Genomic DNA, 12,218 nt, shown 5'->3' on the forward strand with positions numbered 1-12,218 from the left:
AGGACGTAGTAACGCCGGCCCTTAAATTCTAGGAGTGCGACGTGAGTGAACGTCGATACGAGGCCCCCACATTAGGTGCAGCAGAGTTCATAGTTACATAGTTAGTACGGTCGAAAAAAGACATATGTCCATCAAGTTCAACCAGGGAATTAAGGGGTAGGGGTGTGGCGCGATATTGGGGAAGGGATGAGATTTTATATTTCTTCATAAGCATTAATGTTATTTTGTTCCAGGAATGTATCTAATCCTGTTTTAAAGCTGTTAATTGTTCCTGCTGTGACCAGTTCCTGAGGTAGACCGTTCCATAAATTCACAGTCCTCACGGTAAAGAAGGCGTGTCGCCCCTTGAGACTAAACTTTTTCTTCTCCAGACGGAGGGAGTGCCCCCTCGTCCTTTGGGGGGGTTTAACCTGGAACAGTTTTTCTCCATATTTTTTGTATGGGCCATTAATATACTTATATACGTTTATCATATCCCCCCTTAAACGTCTCTTCTCAAGACTAAACAAATGTAACTCCTTTAATCGCTCCTCATAGCTAAGATATTCCATGCCCCATATTAGTTTAGTCGCGCGTCTCTGCACCCTTTCCAACTCCGCAGTGTCCCTTTTATGGACAGGTGCCCAAAACTGAACAGCATATTCCAGGTGAGGCCGTACCAATGCTTTATAAAGGGGGAGTATTATGTCCCTGTCCCTTGAGTCCATGCCTCTTTTGATACATGACAATATCCTGCCGGCTTTGGAAGCAGCAGTCTGACATTGCCTGCTATTCTGTAGTCTGTGATCTACAAGTACACCCAGATCCTTCTCTACCAGTGACTCTGCCAGTTTAATCCCCCCTAAGACATACGATGCATGCAGGTTATTAGTACCCAGATGCATAACTTTACATTTATCCACATTGAACCTCATTTGCCAAGTGGATGCCCAGACACTTAGTCTATCCAAGTCATCTTGTAACTTATGCACATCCTCTATAGACTGTACCGTGCTACAAAGCTTGGTGTCATCTGCAAAGATAGAAACAGAGCTGTTAATACCATCCTCTATATCATTGATAAATAAATTAAACAACAGCGGTCCCAGTACTGAACCTTGGGGTACACCACTAATAACCGGGGACCAATCAGAGTACGAATCATTGACCACCACTCTCTGGGTACGTGAGCCAGTGTTCAATCCAGTTACAAACTAAAATTTCCAAACCCAAAGACCTTAACTTACCTGTCAGATGTCTATGAGGGACAGTATCAAACGCTTTAGCAAAATCCAGAAACACTATATCCACAGCCATTCCTCTGTCAAGGCTTCTACTCACCTCTTCATAAAAGCAAATTAGATTGGTTTGACAACTTCTATCCTTAGTAAACCCATGCTGGCTATCACTTATAATACTATTATCCCCTATGTATTCCTGTATGTAATCCCTTATAAGTCCTTCAAACAATTTACCCACAATGCATGTTAGACTTACCGGTCTATAGTTTCCTGGGGAAGACCTAGAGCCCTTTTTGAAGATTGGCACCACATTCGCCTTGCGCCAGTCCCTTGGCACAATACCAGACACCAGAGAATCTCTAAATATCATGAACAGGGGTACAGATATTACTGAACTTACCTCTCTAAGAACTCTTGGGTGTAGTCCATCCGGTCCTGGGGATTTGCTTACATTTATATCACTTAACTTACCTTGTACCATCTCTACATTAAGCCAGTTCAGTACATTACATGATGTGTTACCAGCACTGACCTGGCCAATGTCACTTCCTTCTTCCAGTGTATACAGAACTAAAGAACCCATTCAGTAGCTCCGCCTTCTCTTGATCGCCTGTGACAACCTCCCCATTATCATTATTAAGGGGTCCTACATGCTCTGTCCTTGGTTTTTTTGCATTTATATATCTAAAAAAATATCTAAAAAAAGTTCCCCCCACATTAGGTGCAGCAGAGCTCCCCCACATTAGGTGCAGCAGAGTTCCCCCCAAATTAGGTGCAGCAGAGTTCCCCCCCCCCCACATTACCAAGCCATCACTTACCAAGCTGGCCAGCGCGCGTCTTCCTGCTCCGGTCTTCTGTGCCTCCGTTGCTCTTGGCGCACGCACGCGACATCAGTGACGTCATCTCCCGGCGGCCCCTGCGTTTTAAAACTTAATGCGGGGCCACTGAGAGTTGACGCTGAGAGTTGACACATCTTTCGGGACACAGGGATGTCCTTAATAGTGATGGGGGGAATTGCCCAGTCGCTACAGGACGGGCAAGCACCAGCTCTGCTCAGGGCCCCGGGCCAGCTCGGGGCCCCAAGCAATTGCTTGGTTTGCCTGTCCTGTAGCGACGGGCCTGCCTCCAAGTCCAATAAGAGCGGGCAGCTGCAGAGGCTGTTGGGAGCAGCAGTGCTCACACAGGCATGCACATCTGCTCATAGTCTGCAACTTCCAGTGTAAAAAATAAAAAAGAGCACTGCCTCCGTCCCGATCCCTGGACCCTGATGAGCAGTGGTGAGGGGGGGGGGGGGGGGTTTACTGGCATCCAGGAAGGGGGGGAGGAGGGGTTAAGGGTAGTTGATATGCATGATAGAGGTGTTTGTGGGTACAATAGATGTATGTATGTATGTATGATGTATGAATGATAATAAATATAAGGCCAGGTTCACACTTCAGAATTTCCACTGAAGATTCCATGGGTGGTGATAGGACCGCACAGACTATGGGGATGGCAATGCAAGCTCTGTGGTCCTTACACCGCCCGTGGGATTTCCAGTGGAAATACTAGGGGGAGGTGTAAATTATAGATGTGTGTATGTGTAATACATGTATACATGTAGGTATAATGAATGTGTAAATGATAGATGTATGTATAATGCTGGCTTCACACTTTAGAATCTCCAGACAGAATCTCCGCCGGAGATCCCACAGGCGGTGCTAGGACTATGCAAACTGCATTGCTATTTTTATTGACAGCAATGTATTGCTAAGCAAATCTGCTGAAAGATCCACTGACAAATGCATTGCTATCTATGGGTTCTAGCACTACCAGCAGGATCTCCAGCGGAAATTTTGTCCAGAGATCCTTAAGTGTGAATCTGGCCTGAAAGATGTATGCATGTATGATAGATGTATGTATGTATGTATGATAGATGTGTGCATGTATGATAGATGTGTGCATGCATAATAGATGTATGCATGCATGATAGATTTCTGTAAGTATGATAGATGTATGTATTTAGGATAGATGTATGTATGATGTGTGTACATATGATATATATGCACGAAAGATGTGTGTATGATAAGTGTGGGTGTATGTATTTGTGTTTGACTGTATGACATACATACACCAGTCATACATACACCAGTCATCTATCATGCATACATACACACACACACATTTATCGTAAAAATCAATTATACATGCATACATATAAACAGGATAAAAACAAGCAATCTCCAGGTAGCAGAGCGGGATCAATGGAAGCGCTTCCATTGATCCCGCTCTGCTACCTGGAGATTGCTTGTTTTTATCGTGATTCTATTTCAGCGGGACGAAGCTGCAGAGACCCTTTGATGATACGCCCTGTTGTTGTACATGGTTGGAGTACAACTTCATGTGGTAAGCGCAATTCACACTTAGCGTTACCAACTCACCTTTGGTGTTACACTACGGAGCGCATCCGTTTGTGCTTTTTTTTATTACATATAAACAGGACATATAGGTCTGGGGGGGGGGTGTCTGGAGGAAGACTAATGGTTTGGGGGGTAGAGGGACCTGGGGGATTTTTGGGTCAGGAGGGGGGGATGTGTGACAGAGCAGCCTGGAGGAAGACTTAGGGGTCTGAAGAATCTGAAGAAGTTGGAAAGAGCAGCTGTGAGAAAGACTGATGGGTCTGGAGGAGGCAGACAGAAGAGTCTGGAGGAGGCAGACAGAGGAGACTGGAGGTGGCAGACAGAGAGGTCTGGAAGAGGACAGAGGGGTCTGGAGAAGGGGGACAGAGGAATTTGGAGGAAGCAGAGGACAGAGTCGTCTGGAAGAGGAGGACAGTGGATGGTGCAGGGGTGGGATTTATCCGAAACTAAGAAAAAACAGTGTGTGGCAGTATTAGTATTGTTACGCCGAGTGCTACGGGTCCCTGCTCCTCCCCGAAGCGCTCGCGGCGTTCTCCTCTCTGCAGCGCCCCGGTCAGACCTGCTGACCGGGAGCGCTGCACTGACACTGCCGGCGGGGATGCGATCCGCATAGCGGGGATTGCATCCCAATCTACTTACCTGTCCCGGTCCCCGGCTGTCATGTCCTGGCACGCGCGGCTCCGCTCTCTAGGGCGCGCGCGCCAGCTATCTAAGATTTAAAGGGCCAGTGCACCGCTAATTGGTGCCTGTCCCAATCAGTGTAATTAGCTCACCTGCTCCAGGCCTATATTACCTCACTTCCCCTTCCCTGCATTGCCGGATCTTGTTGCCTTGTGCCAATGTAAGCATTTCTTTGATTACCTTACCAGTGTTACCAGACCTTCTGCTGTTACCCTTGACTACGAACCTTGCCGCCTGCCTTGACCTTCTGCTACGTCTGACCTCACCTCTGTCTAGTCCTCCTGTCCCACGCCACTCTGAGCAGTCAGCGAGGTTGAGCCGTTACCGGTAGATACGACCTGGTTGCTACCGCCGCAGCCAGAACATCCCGCTTTGCGGCGGGCTCTGGTGAATACCAGTAGCAACTTAGAACCGGTCCACCGATACGGTCCACGCCAATCCCTCACTGACACAGAGGATCCACCTCCAGCCTGCCGAATCCTAACAAGTATTAAAGGGAACCAGCAGATTTTAGCATATATAAAGCTTTCCAAAGCATTATATATGCTAAAATCATTATCCTCACCAACCACGGGTGACGTTTGTGCCCCCTGGGATGGTGAAGTTCTAAAGTTATAAAGTCCCCCCCGGCCGCCGGGCAAGTAGTCCCCTGGGAGGGAACTTCTACTAACCAGCACCCGTTGCTCTGTATTGCTCCGGCCATGGCCATCTGTTTAGGGAGCAGAGCGATGATGCGAGCCACCATTCATGCTGTCGCGGGTGGGGGCCACGGCCGTAGCAATGCGGAGCAACAGGTGCTGTTAAGGCGAAGTCCCCACCCCAGGAGACTACTTGATGGATGGCCGGGGGGGGGGGGGGGGGGGACTTTATAACTTAATATCTTTACCATCCCTGGGGGCACAAATGTCCCCCGGGGATAGTGAGAAAAACTATTTTAGCATATGTAACGCACTGCCAAGCTAATATATGCTAACATCTTCTGATTGGTTCCCTTTAAATGTTATTATGGGCACAGTGTGTGGCAGCATTATTATTATTATTATTATTGGTACAGTTTTTGGCAGGGGGCACAGATTCTGGCAGGGTTATATTCAGGGTGTACAGTGGGTGGCAGTATTATATTCAGATGGCAGAGTTTCTGGCAGGGTTATAATGACTATTGTTTTCATGCAGAAGATGAGGATCTGCTGACGAAGTGGGGAACGATAATGTCTGGACTCTGCAGAGCAAGCTGTAGCTGGAAGAAGTCCTGACATCTGGACCAGATGAAGAAGAAAAGAAAAGAAACAACAACAGAGAAGAAGTCATTATATCATTGTGTATTCTTCTGACTGTCCCATCAGAGCTCTAGTTACATGTAAGTTCTGTAGATATGATGGGTGACAATGTACTCCAATCTGTGGCTCTCCAGCTGTTACAAAACTACAACTCCTGTAATGCATGAGGCTCTCCTGGCACAATGGGAGTTGTAGCTTTACAACAGCTGGAGAGCCAGTTGAACTAAGGTGATCGGTCGCAGTCTCAATAGTCGGACACCCACCAAAAAAAATTATATGCTTATTCTAAAATGCCTGGGACTATTTTTGTTCCCAGTCTGCCCCTGCCATCGGCCCTTGTGATGTCCTGACATGTCCCTTCCTCCCTCTGTGTGGTGCCCACTGTAGAGAAGCGGAGTGCACCACAAACCTAACACAGGGACCCACCGACATCAGCAGCGTGCTCATACTCACCAGTCACACCAGGTACAATGTGACTGGCATATTATTACTACTATCACCCACATGATGCTATTACTAGTGTTATATGAATTAGTCATACTACTAGTAATAATGGGGGGCATTTACTAATCTTTTACTATGTAGTCTGGTTTTTACCCTGTTTTTTTCTACTTCATTTTTGACTATGTGCGACAAATTTACTAAATTGTTGCACGGCATTAATAAATTTGGCACACATAGGCAAAAGTGGGAAATTTACTTCATGTAGTAGAAAAAATAGTCTGTTCCTTTTTCCTGCTGTCTGAATTGGTTTGGCTGCTGGTTTCCTTCTGGATCTTTTGTTTTTGAGTTTTTTTTTAGCTTTTTCACCACATCTAAATAATTCAATAACTACAGTGGTCCCTCAAGTTACAATATTAATTGGTTCCAGGAAAACCATTGTAAGTTGAAACCATTGTATGTTGAGACCATAACTCTATGGAAACGTGGTAATTGGTTCTAAAGGCACCAAAATGTCATCCAAAATAGGAAAAAGTGACAAAGAAAAATAAGTAAATAACTAATATAGATAAAGCAAATCCTTACATATAAAAGTAATAAAGATCTGCTGGGAGCTGTAAATTACTGTCTATGTCAGTGTTTCCCAAGCAGGGAGCCTCCAGCTGTTGCAAAACTATAACTCCCAGCATGCCTGGACAGCCAAAGGCTGTCCGGGCATGCTGGGAGTTGTAGTTTTGCAAAAGATGGGGCCACCCTGCTTGGGAAACACTGGTCTATGTAGAGGACAGGAGCTTCTTCAGGGGTCCTGTACAGTACAGGAAATGTCCCAAACAAGTAATGGAGTCGCCCTCACCTGGTGTCCAAAAGAGCAGCTAACCCTGATACAGGTAAAGTGTACAGAACATGTAATACCAGACACCAGTCAGTGCATACACTTCAGTAATACAGGGGTTTTACCAGTGAATGCCCATTTTGATTGGTTGGTTCTTCCAGCCATTGACACGTTTTACAGATCTGGACTGTCTGTAGCATTGTATGTTGAGTCTGGTTTCAACTTACGATGGTCCAGAAAAGACCATTGTATGTTGAAACTATTGTATGTTGAGGCCATTGTAAGTTGAGGGATCACTGTAAATTGTAGTTATGGCTCAGAAGTGGTAAACGGCGTTTAGTGTGTGTGTTTATTACATTTTTTTAACACAGTTTTTTTCTCCCTAAATGTACTTACACTTTTTTTTTTGGTTACTTCTTCTACAGATCTGTGTATCCTGTGGACTCCTTCGGATTCGGTGGACTACTTCGATGACCAGCGTTTTTCTTTGCTTGATGTTAATAAAATGGTTAACGAGGGCTTGTGGGGGAGTGTTTTTTGTAATAAATTTTTTTTTTAAACCTGTTGTGTTTTATTTTTATTTTACTTTACTAGACAGGCTTAGTTGTGGAAGCTGTCTTATAGACTGAGTCCATTACTAAGCCGGGCTTAGCGTTAGCCACAAAAACAGCTAGCGCTAACCCCCAATTATTACCCCGGTACCCAACACCACAGGGGTGCCGGGAAGAGCCGGTACCAACAGGCCCGGAGCGTCAAAAATGGCGCTCCTGGGCCTAGGCGGTAACAGGCTGGCGTTATTTAGGTTGGGGAGGGCCAGTAACAATGGTCCTCGCCCACCCTGGGAACGTCAGGCTGTTACTGTTTGGTTGGTATTTGGTTGAGAATAAAAATAGGGGGACCCTATGCGTTTTTTTAATATATTTAATTATTTATTTAAAAAAAAAAAAAACGCATAGGGTCCCCCCTATTTTCATTCTCAGCCAAATACCAACCAAACAGTAACAGCCTGACGTTCCCAGGGTGGGCGAGGACCATTGTTACTGGCCCTCCCCAGCCTAAATAACGCCAGCCTGTTACCGCTTAGGCCCAGGAGCGCCATTTTTGACGCTCCAGGCCTGTTGGTACCGGCTCTTCCCGGCACCCCTGTGGCGTTGGGTACCGGGATAATAATTGGGGGTTAGCGCTAGCTGTTTTTGTGGCTAGCGCTAAGCCCAGGTTAGTAATGGACTCTGTCTATAAGACAGCTTCCACTACTAAGCCTGTCTAGTAAAGTAAGAAAAAAACACAACAGGTTTTAAAAAAATTTTATTACAAAAAACACTCCCCCACAAGCCCTCGTTAACCATTTTATTAAAATCAAACAAAGAAAAACGCTGGTCATCGAAGTAGTCCACCGAATCCGAAGGAGTCCACAGGATACACGGATCTGAAATGAGAAGAAAAAAAAAAAAATGGGTTAGTACATTTATTATCACCTGCTCACACATCTCCCGCCCCGCACGACTACAACTGCCAGCATGCCCTTACAGTAAGGACATGCTGGGAGTTGTAGTTGTGTGGTGCAGGAGATGTGTGGGCAAGTGACAAGCTTGTCCCCTGCCCCCAGCTGCAGGACTACAACTCCCAGCATGCCCTTACAGTAAGGTGGGGCGGAGGCCGGGCACAGTGTTTCCCAACCTGGGACTTGTAGTTTTGCAACATCTGGAGGCACCCTGGTTGGGAAACACTGTTTTAGGCCAGTGTTTCCCAACCAGGGTGCCTCCAGATGTTGCAAAACTACAAGCCCCAGCATGCCTGGACAGTCAAAGGCTGTCTAGGCATGCTGGGAGTTGTAGTTTTGCAACATCTGGAGGCAACCTGGCTGGGAAACACTGGCCTAAAACAGTGTTTCCCAACCAAGGTGCCTCCAGATGTTGCAAAACTACAAGTCCCAGCATGCCTGGACAGTCAAAGGCTGTCTAGGCATGCTGGGAGTTGTAGTTTTGCAACATCTGGAGGCAACCTGGCTGGGAAACACTGGCCTAAAACAGTGTTTCCCAACCAGGATGCCTCCAGATGTTGCAAACTACAAGTCCCAGCATGCCTGGACAGTCAAAGGCTGTCTAGGCATGCTGGGAGTTGTAGTTTTGCAACATCTGGAGGCAACCTGGCTGGGAAACACTGGCCTAAAACTGTTTCCCAACCAGGGTGCCTCCAGATGTTGCAAAACTACAAGTCCCAGCATGCCTGGACAGTCAAAGGCTGTCTAGGCATGCTGGGAGTTGTAGTTTTGCAACATCTGGAGGCAACCTGGCTGGGAAACACTGGCCTAAAACAGTGTTTCCCAACCAGGGTGCCTCCAGATGTTGCAAAACTACAAGTCCCAGCATGCCTGGACAGTCAAAGGCTGTCTAGGCATGCTGGGAGTTGTAGTTTTGCAACATCTGGAGGCAACCTGGCTGGGAAACACTGGCCTAAAACAGTGTTTCCCAACCAGGGTGCCTCCAGATGTTGCAAAACTACAAGCCCCAGCATGCCTGGACAGTCAAAGGCTGTCCAGGCATGCTGGGAGTTGTAGTCTTGCAACATCTGGAGGCACCCTGGTTTGGAAACACTGGCCTAAAACAGTGTTTCCCAACCAGGGTGCCTCCAGATGTTGCAAGACTACAACTCCCAGCATGCCTAGACAGCCTTTGGCTGTCCAGGCATGCTGGGAGTTGTAGTCTTGCAACATCTGGAGGCACCCTGGTTGGGAAACACTGTTTTAGGCCAGTGTTTCCCAACTGTTTTAGGCCAGTGTTTCCCAACCAGGGTGCCTCCAGCTGTTGCTAAACTACAACTCCCAGCATGCCTGGACAGCCAAAGGCTGTCCAGGCATGCTGGGAGTTGTAGTCTTGCAACAACTGGAGGCACCCTGGTTGGGAAGCCTGCGCAACTTACCGGCTTCCGTAGGATCCAGCGCTGCACGACAGTGCCGCGCGACAGTGCCGCGCGACAGTGCCGCGCGACGATCTCCGACAGCGATCGTCGCTGGAGCCTCGGAAGGGTAAGTGAACTTCTTCGCCGGTCCCCTTCAGCTGTTTAGTTTTGCAACAGCTGGAGGACTACAGTTTACAGACCACAAACCAGTGGTCTGCAAACTGTGGCCCTCCAGCTGTTGCAAAACTACAACTCCCAGCATGCCTGCACAGCCAATGGCTGTCCAGGCATGCTGGGAGTTGTAGTCTTGCAACATCTGGAGTCACCCTGGTTGGGAAACACTGTTTTAGGCCAGTGTTTCCCAACAAGGGTGCCTCCAGCTGTTGCAAAACTACAACTCCCAGCATGCCCAGACAGCCAATGGCTGTCCAGGCATGCTGGGAGTTGTAGTCTTGCAACATCTGGAGGCACCCTGGTTGGGAAACACTGTTTTAGGCCAGTGTTTCCCAACAAGGGTGCCTCCAGCTGTTGCAAAACTACAACTCCCAGCATGGCCGGACAGCCAAAGGGTGTCCAGGCATGCTGGGAGTTGTAGTCTTGCAACATTTGGAGGCACCCTGGTTGGGAAGCTTGCGCAACTTACCGGCTTCCGTAGGATCCAGCGCTGCACGACACTGCCGCGCGACACTGCCGCGCGACAGTGCCGCGCGACGATCTCCGTCAGCGATCGTCGCTGGAGCCTCGGAAGGGTAAGTGAACTTCTTCGCCGGTCCCCTTCAGCTGTTTAGTTTTGCAACAGCTGGAGGACTACAGTTTACAGACCACACACCAGTGGTCTGCAAACTGTGGCCCTCCAGCTGTTGCAAAACTACAACACCCAGCATGCCCTGACAGCCAAAGCCTATGGCTCTCAGGGCAGGAGCCTGGGCTGACATTACAGTGCAGCCGCCCGGGCTCCTCATACGGTCTCCCCGCTACCCCCCTTGTCTCCCGCCCGGGCTCCTCATACGGTCTCCCCGCTACCCCCCTTGTCTCCCGCCCGGGCTCTTCATACGGTCTCCCCGCTACCCCCCTTGTCTCCCGCCCGGGCTCCTCATACGGTCTCCCCGCTACCCCCCTTGTCTCCCGCCCGGGCTCCTCATACGTTCTCCCCGCTACCCCCTTGTCTCCCGCCCGGGCTCCTCATATGGCCTCCCCGCTACCCCCCCCCCCCCCTTGTCTCCCGCCTGTGCCGCTCAGCTCCCGCTGCTACAAGACTACAACTCCCAGCATGTCCTCACTGTAAGGCCATGCTGGGACTTGTAGTCTTGCAACAGCAGACAGATGGGAGTTGTGTGGCGCTGGCAGGTGAGAGGGGGGGATATAAATCACTGCTGTGTCCCGGTAGCGCAGTGAGGGTAGCGGGGAGAAAGTATGTCGGAGCCCGGGCGGCAGAAGCTTTTCCTGCTCCATGTTGGAGCTGGAGTAAATATAGTCAATTTTTATGGCCGTTGCGACAGTTTATTGCGCAACTGCGACTGTCTCAGTTAATAAATTCCTGACCACTGCAAGTAAAAACTGAAAACTTGTGTAAATTAAGCGGGAAAATTTTTTTTGACTTTCTAGCTCTTGCTAGGGAAAGTCGCACAATTTATAGGGTAGGCGCAATTGCGACAATTTTGCGCCAAAAATAGTCAGAAAAAAATGACTAAACCCCTTAGTAAATGCCCCCCAATATGACTGATACATATAGCACTGGTATAGCATGATGGAGATGATAGTAGTAATAGTATGACTGACAGATATTGCACTAGTATAGTATAATGGGGGTGATAGAAGTAGTCTACTACTACCATTCCCATTATACTATTGTAGTTCTAGCTGTGTGTGTATAATATACTAGTGCTGTGTATATTTATAAACTGTATATGGTCTGTGGTGGTAATAATGGTTGTTGTTAGTCTGTCAGTATAGTAGATCCTCCTAAGATCAGGTGACAGGCTGATAAAGTTATTGCTCTTAAATGCATTCCCCAAATTTAAAGTGTTGGTCGCGTATGTGCTGTGTCTTTATACAGTAGTGGAAGAATGTTAAAGAACAAGGTTCGGTGTGGTTAGGGGCGTGTTTAAGGGTGTGGTTAGGGGTGATGGTGAGCTGTGCGCTCTAGCCTTGGGTCTTTAGGAGACCTAGCAATGCCCCTGGTCTGTATTATGGTTGCAAGCCCTGGCCTGCCCACAGGTCTGATGACCTAAACTGACAGCAGTCACTTTGTGTCATCAGTCAGGCCGGAGATTGCAGCAGTAACATGGATGCAAAAATGTGTCTGTAATATGTGAAACCGACCTTATGCCACCTTTACATTTGGGTCATTGTTTCACATCAGTATTTATAAGCAAAAATTAGTATCAGAAAGGTTTGCCCCTCCCCCATGTTTTATACCAACTTCTAGTTTTAGCTTACAAATACTAATGCTAAATTAGTGAGATCTTAA

General features: G+C 47.8%; 1 protein-coding gene across 1 annotated transcript in view; it reads left to right on the forward strand.

The window, feature by feature from the left end:
• Positions 1–5,983: 5,983 nt before the first annotated feature.
• LOC130277758 (transmembrane protein 272-like) overlaps positions 5,984–12,218 on the forward strand; it is a 38,625-nt gene continuing 32,390 nt past the window's right edge. Inside the window, exon 1 of the mRNA XM_056528501.1 lies at positions 5,984–6,042. The gene's annotated coding sequence lies outside the window, so the exon portion shown is untranslated. The remainder of the gene's footprint in view (positions 6,043–12,218) is intronic.

This window comes from Hyla sarda, chromosome 6 (assembly GCF_029499605.1).
Source record: "Hyla sarda isolate aHylSar1 chromosome 6, aHylSar1.hap1, whole genome shotgun sequence".
In the NCBI taxonomy this organism is placed as follows: Eukaryota; Metazoa; Chordata; class Amphibia; order Anura; family Hylidae; genus Hyla; species Hyla sarda.